Here is a 12505-nt window from a genome sequence, read left to right as displayed (position 1 = left end):
CCATAAATCCAGGGCGGCGATGCTGGATGACAATGCGGTGCAAAAGGCCTCGTGATGACGAGTCAGTGGGTCGGTGATAAACATTCTTACTGCCTAGACTCCAGACCTGCCTTCATTCTTACACTAAGTCACAAACCGCACCAACTCGGATATTGCAAGATGTTTAAGACTGTAAGGAAAGCAAAGGCGTCTTAGAGGGAGAGAGAGTCCAGCAGGCCAGACAAGGGAGCACGCTCAGGGGGGACCGTCTGGCACCAAAGCCGTCCTCCCACTCACCGGCTGAGCAGTTGACTTACCGTTCGAAGCTTCCATTTCCTTCTCTGCAAAATGAGGACAAAATAACCCTTCACAGGGTTGGTGTTAGGGTGAAAGGAAACAGTGCATAATAATGAAATAATACAGCGTAGGGCTTGGCACCTTCTGGGTGTAAATATTAGCTAAATTGAAAACGTCATTAAATCTTATTTTATAAAACACATCAAGGGCAGGATTATTCTCAGATCTTCCTCACTGAGCATCATTAATGTGACAGCCATATAATAAGTGCTCAGTGAGTGTTGGCTGGTGTTGTCATTGTGATGAAAAAGAGCAGGGGCACCAACGCTGCATAGACGGAGGGGCTATTCGCTGCAAGTGACAAGTAAATGACATGGCCAAAATAAAACCACTGCTGAAGAAATGTTACTGGAAAAATCCTTGAATTTTACTTCGAGTCTAAATTAGAATATGGCCTCAGCTAGAAATCATTCTTAAACAGCAACACAAAAAGGTGAGGCCATTGAGAAAACTGTGTGACAGCTGGATGCTTTCATGGACTCTTGCAGACATTGTTAAAATGTAATCGTGATTATGGGTTTTTTCCCCCCAGACTTGTGTAATGTTGTTTCAAATCTTAAAATCCCTTGAAGTAGGCTGCCAAAATTCTGTCTGAAAGCGTGCCTCAAACACAAAAAAACTCGGAGGACCTCTGATAGAGTGGGTGACAGTGCTGGCTATAAACTCAGGTGGACACTGACTCGCCTCCTGGAGCCCCACTTTACTAGCCTTCTGACTCAGACCAGCCTTTTATCCTTTCCAAGTCCTGTTACCCGGCGGGGCTGTTGCCAGGATTACCTTGGGCACAGTGTGTTGTCACGTGCCTGGCACATAGTAAGCACTTATGTAACGTGACATAGCATGGGCTATTTTTACTTTCTTCTTTACACTTTTACCTTTTCCGTTTTTTCTATAATGACATATTTTTGTATTATCAGAATGAAAGTAAATATATTAAAAGAAGATGAAGCTGGCACGTGTAGGTGCATCAGTTATCTATTGCTGTATGACAGATGACCGTACACTGAGCGGCTTAAAACAACACACATTCATGATCTGACGGGCTCCTGTGGTCAGGAGTCCCCGCACAGCTCAGCGGGGCCTTCTGCTCAGGGTCCCCAGGCTGCATTCAGGGTGTCAGCCCAGCTGTATTCGCGTCCAAGGCTCAGCTGGGAAGGATCTGCTCTGAACTCACCCAGGCTGGCGGATGCATTTCCTTGTGGCTGCAGGACTGGGGGCTGTGGCTTCTTGCTGGGTGCCGGTTGGAGGCCACCCCGGACCCTAGAGGCTGCCTACAGGTCTCCATGTTCACGTGGGCTTCCCAACATGGTGCTTACTTCATCAAGTCTGCCAAGAGAGCCTCTGCTGGCCAGACAGAGACTTATCCAACGGCATGCGACCACGACAGTGACACCCATCACCTCTGCCATATTCCACTGGTTAGAAGCCAAGTCACAGGTCCCACCCACACTCAGAGGAGGGGTCCACACAAAGGAGTGAAAGCAGGAGGTGGGGTCACAGGGGCACCTTGCAGTCTGTCCTCCACGGTCAGTTTAGTGGTATTGAGATAAATGCCAGAGTTCTGAACTCCTAATTTCTTAATGTAAAATGGAGATCCTCTAGGACTAGGGGCCTGGATTTTAGAGAGATCCCACTTAGGAAGCAGGAAGTGGCTACAGTAGATGGAGTGTGGGCACAGGGAGGGCGATACCGCCTAGGGACCCTCCCCATCAGCACTCCTGGATACCCCAGAGCAAGTTAAAACGTTCCCCAGGGGCAGCCTGGGGAAGAAGGTGCAATATGACCACAGCACCTGAGAGTGTGTGAGTGTGAGAATGTGTGAGTGTGTGAATGCATAAGTGTGAGTATGTGTGAGCGAGTGCATGAGTGTATGAGTATGTGAGCAAATATGTATGTGAGGGTATGCGGGTGTGAGTGAGTTTGTGCATGTGAGTGAGTGTGTGTTGGGTGAGAAGGGCAGGTCCACCCAGCTAGACTGAAGACGGCTGGATCATCACTGGCTGGCTTGTGTAGTTTTTTTGTACATCAACTTGAGCATCAGGTCTTGTTTGTTTGTCTTAAACACTAGCTCATATGTGTCACCTTCAATGTTGCTGAGCAGAGCAGAGGGAAAGCCTCCTACATGAGTGTTCCAGAATATTCTCTTCCACGTACAAGGATGGGTCAATAAACAGAAGTCACAGCAAGGGCGGAAAGGCCCCAAGTGAAGAATCATGGTAATTCGAGAATAAGGAAGCAGGACTAAAGAGAGGGAGATGGATTTTAGGAGAAAACTTGCCTGTTAGAAACACGTGTAGGCTTTTGGGATGTAGCTCAGGTGAGGGGCACGGGAAGGCAGATCACATAGTCCAGGGTTCAAGTTTATGTACCTTCTAAGTCCTTTGACATTGTGGACATTCCTCTCTGATTAGGCCCATCTCTCTCTCTCTCTCTCTCTCTCTCTCTCTCTCAGGTAGTAGTGATAACACGAAGTCTAATTCCCACAGGAAACGTCCGTTTAATTGAGTGTATGTCAGCTTTAATAACATATGGAAAGCTTTTGTCCAGTTAGTCTAGCCACCTCGCAGACCGGCCTCTCCTTCCTTCAGGCCCGGGGAGGTGAAGAGTTACTTTCCTGTGTGAAGACAGACTGGCGAGGAGGACCTAGGAAATGGGGGATCCAACCTCAGCAGACCCGCGTCTGCAGCCCTGCCACTGGGCGACCCCTGGGCGCTGTCACTGCGGAGGCAGTGTTGGAGCGGGCAGGACAGCTGGGTTTCCCACAGGAGCTGCCACGTTATCCTGAGGAGCCGTCAGGTTTGAGAAGGCGGGATTAATGGTCTTTATGAGACTAAAACATTCACAGTCTGAGTCCTGCCTTTCACTGCAGAGAGATTTCTCCTAATTTGTCTGGAATTTCCCTTTCCAGTTTCCAGGTGGGCATGGAGGGGGCGGTGAGAGGAGGCCCCCTCTACATGATACTACCCAGTGTCACTGAGTACTTCGCACGCGTCAGACACCACGTGACATCGACACCATGGGAGCGCTATGAGATCATCTGCGAAACACCACGACATCTGTGGGTGAGACAGCACTCTACTTACAGAAAGGGAAACCGAGATGTAGAGAGGGTGGGCAACTTGCCTGTGTGGGACTGGGAGAGATCCGCATCTCAGACCTGACTCCACAACTGCCTCAATTTACATCCTGGCCCCACCGTGTGCCAGTCCTGTCACCCTGGGCAGATGGCTTTAACTCATCTGTAAAATGAAGAAAATAATAGTACCAAAGTACCCGCCCCATGGGCTTATTGTGAGAGCTTTAAATGAATCAACACGAGCAAAGAGCTGAAGACGGTGCCCAGCACGTGGTCAGCCCTCTGAAAACATCCGTGATTATTTCAATTAGCTCTACTGCCTCCTATTTGGGAAACAGCAAGTAAGGCCTCATTCATGTTTTCTACTCTCTGAAAAAATTTAAACTGAGGCCTCGTCTTAGTCTGCTCAAGCTGCTGTAACCAAATATCACAGACTGGGTGCTTAAACAACAGATATTTTATTTCTCACAGTTTGGGAAGCTGAGAGTCTGAGGTCAAAGTGCCGGCTGGTTGGGCTCCTGATGAGGTCTCTCTTCTGGGCTTGCAGACGGCTGCCTTTTTGCCATGTTCTCACGAGGTCGAGAGAGAGCAAGCTGTCTGGTGTCTCTCTTCTCATGAGGGCACTAATCCCATTGTACCAGGGCCCCACCCTCACAACCTCATGTAACTCTCCTTACTTACTCCAAATACAGTCACATTGGGAGTTAGGGCTTCAACATACAAGTTAGGGAGGACACAATTCCATCCACAGCAGGCCTTCTTAGGATCTCCTCAGCAGAAGAATGTGAGACCACTTGTCTCTAAACCTGGCTCCTCACCTTCCCAAAGAGAGATGGGGACCACCTGTCCTCCCTCACAGACTACCTCCAGCCATGAATAAATAATAGATTCCCTGACTTGAATATAAGGTGCTTGAAGGGGGGATCTGAGCCTCCCCTCTTGCGCCTGTGCTGGCTTTGGGCACAGAGACTGGCACACACCCAGCTCGTCTACACGGCTGAGGAAGGCTGACGGTGCCAGGTGGGGTCAGCAAGACAGTATTTCTCCTAAGTGACACCACACAGCACATAGGGTCAGTAGTACGGGGGCCAGTAGCCACGCCATCCCTAACTCCAATGGTCGTCCACCGCCCCCTCTGCTTTGGGGCCACTTCAGAGCCCATCACGTGGGGGCCCCTCTCCCTGGGCAGCACCCTTCTCTCCCTTCCTGAGGACAGGGCTTTGGACAAAGGCTCAGGACTCCTCACTAGCCCCTCTGTTTGGCTTTCCAGCCCTTTCTCGAGGGCCAGGAAGGAGACTCAACGCCCCATGTGTAACGGGCTCCTCCACCACGTTCCCTCAGCCAGCATCGGGAGGAGGAGCGCTTTGCAGGCCGGAGATGGTAGCTGCTGGCAGATGCCTCTGCTTCCCTCACATCTCCCCTGCTCCTGGTCACCCGAACTACCCACGACGTTGTGGAGGTTCGTTTGCCCTGTAGAGGTGCCATGAAATCGGGCAAACAGGAAGTTCTGCTGCAGAAACGGGAAGGAGGGTAGAGTTGGGCACGCAGGTTGGTTCTCTGTCTCTCCCTCCAAATATTTACATATCTTCGCGCAAAACTTTAACATTTTACAATTATGTTCTCACTGATCTTATTTGAGCCACACGTTAATAGTAAGAGAGAGTCAAGGTACAAATTCTTCTTGTGTCAGACCTGAAAGCTACACAAAGCCCTAAATTTGGGCTCCAGCCCTCATCCCGCACTGGCTTCCAGCAGGGATCCCTCCATGGCACTCACCGGGGATCTTCCCATCCCAGCCCAGCTCACTGCCCACTCCCGCCTCCCTCCCGGGCCTCGGGCCTTGTCCCCCACAGCCCGCTCCCCGGGGCCTCAGCCCTGGCGCCCTCCACGCAGAGCCTTCTCGGAATGTAACTCAAGGCTCCGAATGCTTGTCACGCATCTACCATCACTCAGACCGGCACTGCCTGGCAGTGACAACACAGGCCGCCGTGTGGGAACGACGTGGGTGGGACAGATGAGAGGTGAGACCAGAGCAGTCTGGGCCAACGGACATGGTGAGGCTCACGGTGCGCGATGGGTGAGGGCACCTGGGGGATTCCATCTCCCTAGAAAGACACCGGAGCTGAGGGGCAGAGAAATGAGTCCTGCAGAAATGAAGTCCAGCAACGGGGATCTGGGTGTGACCTGTGATCTTAGACGCAGCCCAGTGCTCAGCCTCCCAAACCAAATCCCTCACCGGCAAGTGCTCATTCCCCTTTCCCCCCGGGCCCTTGCGGGCTCTCCCTGCCTTGCCTTCATCAGGGGTCCCAGGTTCTGGTCACTCCATCCTCAGCTCACCACAGCCTCTTCCCTGCCAAGGGTGTTACAAAGGGATGCCTCACGCCTGGTCCCCAGCTTCCTCTGCTATAGACCTGAGGACGGTGCCTGTTCCCGGGCTCCACAGTGGCACTTGCACATTCGCTACAGAGGATGATGCTTATTCAGTTTATTAGAAGATGTGTATTGAGCGCCTGCTGTGTGCAGTGTGCTGCTGTAGGAGCCAGGGGCAGTAATGGACAAGAGAGACACATTCCTGCCCTCGTGGAGCTTCCATTCCACAGGGGACACAGAGAATAAGCAAAAAAACTAGCCGCTTGTTAGCTGATGCTCCTGAGGAAAGTGAAGCAGCAGGGGGAGAGAGGGAGGGTCATGGGGGTGTACTGCAGTTTTAATGGGGTGGTCTAAATACATTCTCACCAAAAGGAAGGAGCCTCCAAGCAAGGGGCTGCTTCTAAGTCCGGGGCAGGGAAAGGACAAGGGGAAGCTGGCTTCTTTTGTGCCAGAAAGCGGGGATTTTTTTTCAAAGAGTGATAGGACACAGGAACTAGCTTGAAGGGCTTCCAACTGGCCAAAGTTTGGACACTTTGAGCATCAAAACGAACAATGACAGTAAAAAAGCAGCCATGAGTCCTCAGCGGTACTAAAAAGGAGGAGGGGGCAGAAGAGTTCTTTACAGAAGATGAAATCGGATAAATATAAAAGGAATGATAGGATTTTTAAAACACTACTTTACAACCACCGATGGAAGAATTTATTTAGGCAACAATTATCAATGGATGCTAGAACTGTTGGGGAAAGTTCTTGAAGAACGGGATAGTCACAAAATCTCAAAGTATCACCTCACCGAAAGCTTATTAATTACAAAGGGAAAAGGCATCTTCACGGGGAAGAGAGCTGGTGGGTACCACTGTAATCAAGTGATCACACTCGTCATCACCCATAATGGAGTAGGTTCACGATATACCTATACTTCCTAACGTGAAACAATGAGAAGTACTCAACATCACCTATGTCGTAGTCTTGCTAAAAATGTTGAACCTGGATCCAATCATGAATCCAGTTATGAAGAAACAATTAGGCAAACCCAGATAACGGGATGTTGTACAAGACAACTGCTCTGAGCTATTGAGAAATGTCAAAGTCATGGAAGAAAAAAGGGTGGAGGATGGTTCTAGATGAAAGGAGACGAAAGAGACATGCCAACCAAATGCAATGCATGATCCTTAGTTGAATTTTGGACAAAAAGAAATTGTAAAATTATTATTGGGACAATTGGGGAAGTTTGAATATAGACTATGCATTATGCAATGATTTTATTCTATCAATGTTAAATTTCTTGGGAGTCCGGGGCTGGCCCGGTGGTGTATTGGTTAAGTGTGCGTGCTCTGCTTCAGTGGCCCGGGGGTCATGGTTTCGGATCCCAGGTGCGGACCTACACACCTCTCATCAAGCCATGATTGGCATCCCACATACAAGAAGCAGAGGAGGATTGGGACAGATGTTAGCTCAGGGACTATCTTTCTCAAGCAAAAAGAGGAAGACTGGCAGTGGATGTTAGCTCAGGGCCACTCGTCCTCACACACACACACAAAATTTCCTCACCAAAAAAAAATTTCATAGTATGACTATGTAGGAGACTATTCTTCTTGGGCTATATATGAAGAAATATTTTGGAGCAAAATGCCATGATGTCTGCAATATACTTACAAATGGTTCAGCAAAAAAGGAAAAAATATCTACATATATGGAGAGAGAGAGAGAGAGCAACTATGGCTAAATATTAACAATTGGCGAACTATAGGTGAAGTGTATATGGGTGTTCCTTGTACTGTTCTTTCACATTTTCTGTAGGTTTGAAATTAAAGGGACAAATGTCAATTCCACTACATGATATATATTTGTAAAAGTGATATAGCTATGTATTGCTAATGCTGAAAATCTTTTAGAAACTATTTGACTTTCCCTGTCCAGATCCCTAAAATATACATAATCAGAGATCCTATTTCTGGGGATTTCAAAACAGGAAAAAAGCCATGGGCACAAAGATGTTCTCTGCAAGTCAAACATCAAGGAGTAAAAAGATGCTAAATAAATGATAGTGCCTCGGTTACGCGGGATACTGTCCAGTGATTACAATTACAATGGGAAACAATGTAGTCACACAGAAACACTTAGGACAGACTAACTGCAGGGGGCAGTAAAAAGCAGCAGCAAATCACGCCCCAGTCAGACCCAGACTGTCGCCTGCGCCCAGCTACTTCTTAGATTTGTGATTTGGGACGAGCTACCGAACTGCTCTGACGCTCAGCGTTTGAACCTATAAAATGGGGATAACACACTTTGCCTTTAAGATTGCTGTGAGGGTTAAAGACCTTTGAGGTCCTTCCCACCATTCGGGGACCTAGCAGCTACTCTGCTCAGAATGTCATTATTCCGTCACTTCTGGCTGCAGGAATCGTGGCAGAGGTAATAAAATGGACCTTGTCAAATGCGAAAATTGAGGAAGGGATTTCAGGCAGGGACAGCAGCAGGGAAAAACATGTGGGCTCAGGAATGCATAAGGACTAGCGAGTTCAGCCCGGCTGAAATGAGATCTATGAGAGAAAGCAGTGATAAGACTGTTCAGCTAAGTCGAGGCCAGCTCCTGGAAGGCTCTGGATGCTTGGGTGAGGCCTAGGACTTGATTCTGATGTCAGTGTAGAGTCTCTGAAGGATGCTGTCCCACCCCCCAACCCCCAGCGAGGGGGCAGCAGGACCAAGCTCTGCTTTAGGAAGAGAAATCTGGCGACAGTAAGACACATATGCATCCCGTAGCTAGGAACCACATGCAGGATGACTTCATGTGCAGGCCAGTGGAGGCTTTGAGGAGGTCCTTTAGTGTCTGCTGGCAGACTTCATGGCCTCTCAGCTTTCCTCCCAGCCCCTGAACCATACTAGCTGCAGCTTTGATGTGTAATTGCTTGTCCTTCCCTGCAGATGGCGCCAAGGCCAAGGAACTGAAGCCCCTTTCTTCCACCAGATCCCAGCTCTTCCTTCCTAAATCAGAATTCCAGACATGCAGCTTCCTGCCACTCTGCCTAGGTCTGACAGAGAAAGCTGTCCCCGTGGGATCTGATGGACAGAGAGATGCATCCCAGACTAAGAACCTCCTCTTCTGCTCACAACGGCCTGAAAGTCACTAGATAGGAGGTAGATTGATGATAGATGATAGATAGATGATGATGATAGATAGATGATAGATAGATAGATAGATAGATAGATAGATAGATAGATAGATAGATAGATAGATAGATATAGGTAGATAGACAGACAGATACCAATGCTAGGCTCCACTCCAGACCAGTTGGATTAGAATCTGTGTAAGTGGGGCCTGAACCTGATTTTTTAAAATATTTCCCAAGTGATCTCAGTGTGCACCCAGGGATGAGGACCACTGCTCTAGGGTCTTGTCCTTCATCCCCTTAAAGACCAAGTCCAAGTCACCACCAAGCTGGAAACATTTTGAAAATTTTAAGTGGAGAGGATGGAGGGTCTGAGTACACGCCGAGTGGACGAAGATGCTCCAGGACAAGGAAAACACATGTTTCTAACTTCTTTCCTGTAATAATGCACGACCAACCTAACACAGGGGAGACAGAAGCTCAGCGCTGAGCCCCACCCATCTACAGTATTAGCTCACAGTTTCAATCAGAATCCAAGGGTTCTATAAACACTCGGGAAATTTCAGTGAATTCATTCCAACACCCTCATTCTCTGGTGTCTCATATCCAAATAAAAGCCTTATTCAGATAGTCAGTTCATGTTTAGTGAAGCGCTACTATGCCCCTGACCCAGTGGTGGTGCAGAGATACAATATGTATCTGCCCTCGTTCAAAGCGCTTACAACCAGGGCAGGGAGCAGACGTTCAACAAACAACAAACAAATGTTGTAAGTTAGTAATGTAAAAAATAATCTATTTTTCCTTCCTCCTTGAATTGCCTCAGGCTCCACCAAATCTAGTTCGAAGGTGTAGCTTTCAGTGTGCGTTTGCTCTGCATGTCTTAGGGCCTCACTTTGCTCTGAAGCCAGATCACCCCAGCTCCAAGCATTGCTCAATCCCCTACCAGCTGTGTGACCCTGAGCAAGTTTATTAACCTCTCTGTGCTTCGGTTTCCTCACTTGCAAATGAGGAAAATAATACTGTTAACACCTAATTAAGCTGTTATGAGGACTAAAGAATGAAGGAAATCATAAAAAGCGCTTGATATTCTCCATATAAATCTTTTGTGGATTTCTTCCTAGATTCTTGAATTTTTTGTTACTATAAATGAAAATTTTAAATTTAACTCTATGGGCGGGCCCCGTGGCTTAGCGGTTAAGTGCACGCGCTCCGCTGCTGGCCGCCCGGGTTCGGATCCCGGGCGCGCACTGACGACACCGCTCCTCCAGCCATGCTGAGGCCGCGTCCCACATACAGCAACTAAAAGGATGTGCAGCTATGACATACAACTATCTACTGGGGCTTTGGGGGAAAAAAATAAATAAATAAATAAAATCTTTAAATTTAACTCTATCTACCAGTTGTTGGTATATGTAAATACAATTTATTTTGGTATATTCTAAATTCTCACTTTTTTTTTTTTGAGGGAGGTTGCCCTGAGCTAACATCTGTTACCAATCTTCCTCCCTTTTTCCTTTTTTCCCGCCAAAGCCTCAGTAGATAGTTGTATATAATAGTTGTACATCCTTCTAGTTGCTCTGTGGGATGCCACCTCAGCATGGCTTGAGGAGCAGTGTAGGTCCACACCCAGGATCTGAACAGGTGAACCCCAGGCCACCGAAGCAGAGTGCATGAACTTAATCACTACACCACCAAGCCAGCCCCTAAATTCTCACTACTTTTAACAGTTGATCTATACATTTCCTTAAATTTTTTATGTATACAGCCATGTCACCCCTGAGTAACGACTCTTTTGTTGATTCTCTTCAGATCCTCATCCTTTTTATTTTTCTCTTGCTGTCCTGTCCTGGCTAGAACATCCACTATAAAGCTGAATTGTGTATGAGGGACCTCCTGTCCTGTTCCTGACAGGAGGGAACACTTGAACTTGTCACTATTAACTATCATGCGTGCTATAAGCTGTTTTTGTTTTTTGTAGATAATCTTTATCAAATTAAAGAATTTCCTTTTTCATCCTTTTTACTTAAAATATTTATGGTTGTTGGCTCTTATAAAATGACCTTTCTCCATCTATTGAGATGATCACATGATTTTTCTCCTTTAATCTATTATTGTGGTGAGCTACCATTTAATTATTTTCAAATGTTAAACCATTCCTGCATCTCTGAAATAAACCCATGTTTTAGTTTTCTGACATACTGTTGGATTCTGTTTGATAATATTTTAAGATTTTTGCTTCTCTGTACATTTCTTTTGAGATTAGTCTGTGATTTTCCTTTCTTGTTCTGTCAAGTTTTGGTTTTAAGATTATGCTATCTTATAAAATGAGTCTAAGTGTATTCCATATTTTTCTGTTCTCTGGAATAATCTTCTCCTTAAATGTGAGGTAGAAGTTGCTGGTGAAGCCTTTTGGGTCTGTAGTTTCCTTTGCAGGAGGATGTTTGATCACTGACGCAATGTTTTCAAAGGCATAGGACTGTTCAAGTTTTCTATTTCTTCTTGAGTCTGTTAATTCGTATTCTTGTAGGAATGTTATTTTACTTCGATTTTCTAATTTTTGGAAGAAAGTGCCTTAAAAGATCATCTTATCTTTAGACAGCCTGCAGCATCTGTAGTGATGCCACTTTTTTGGCCCTGAGATTGGTTATTTGTAGCTTCTTGTATTGATGAAATACACCACAGGCTAATCAATTCTATTAATTTTGCTAAAGAAACAATTTTTGGCTTTGTTGATTATATCTATTATGCTATTTCACTAATTTCTGCTCTTACATTTACATCGCCCCCTCCTTTTACTCTCTTTGGATTGCCTTTGCTGTCCAAGTTGTACCTCCTTGGAAATTCTCAGCCTTTACTTTTTCACACACTCATTGCCTATAAATTTCTAAATACTGATTTAGCTTTATCCTACAAGTTTTGATATACGGTACTTTCTTATAGTTTAATTCAAAATATTTCTAATTCCCATTATGATCTCTTGACACATGGTTTACTCAGCAGCATAATTTCTATTTTTTGAATATATGAAAATTCCTGGTTATTTTTTATTTATTTGAAGCTTAAAAGCTAAAGTAGGGGCTGGCCCTGTGGCCAAGTGGTTAAAGCTCCATGCACTCTGCTTCGGCAGCCTGGGTTCGTGGGTTCGGATCCTGGGCACAGACTGACACCGTCACTTGTCAAGCCATGCTATGGAGGCGACCCACATACAAAATGCAGGAAGATGGGCACAGATGTTAGCTCAAGGCAAAACTTCCTCAAGCAAAAAAAAAAAAAAAAAAAAAAGAGAGACAGATTGGCAATGGATGTTAGCTCAGGGTGAATCTTCTTCAGCAAAAAAAGAAAAGAAAAAACTAAAGTATGGTCATAGATCATATTCTATATAATTTCAATACTTTAAAATTTGTTTAAACTCACTCTAGTGCTTAGTATATGGCCAATTTAAAAAATGTTCTATATATAGGCTTGAAAAGAATGTCTATTTCATAGTCCTATGGAACAAGGTTCTATATATTCATCAGTAGGTCCAATTTTGTTAATTGGCTTGTTCCAATCTTCTAACTCCTTCCTGATTTGTTCTAACTTCTGAGAAAAATATGCTAAACGTCTTCCCAAT

The sequence above is a fragment of the Ceratotherium simum genome, chromosome 1 (genome assembly GCF_057802395.1).
Source record: "Ceratotherium simum simum isolate JZ-2026a chromosome 1, ASM5780239v1, whole genome shotgun sequence".
In the NCBI taxonomy this organism is placed as follows: Eukaryota; Metazoa; Chordata; class Mammalia; order Perissodactyla; family Rhinocerotidae; genus Ceratotherium; species Ceratotherium simum.
Note: the sequence above shows the minus strand (reverse complement) of the source record.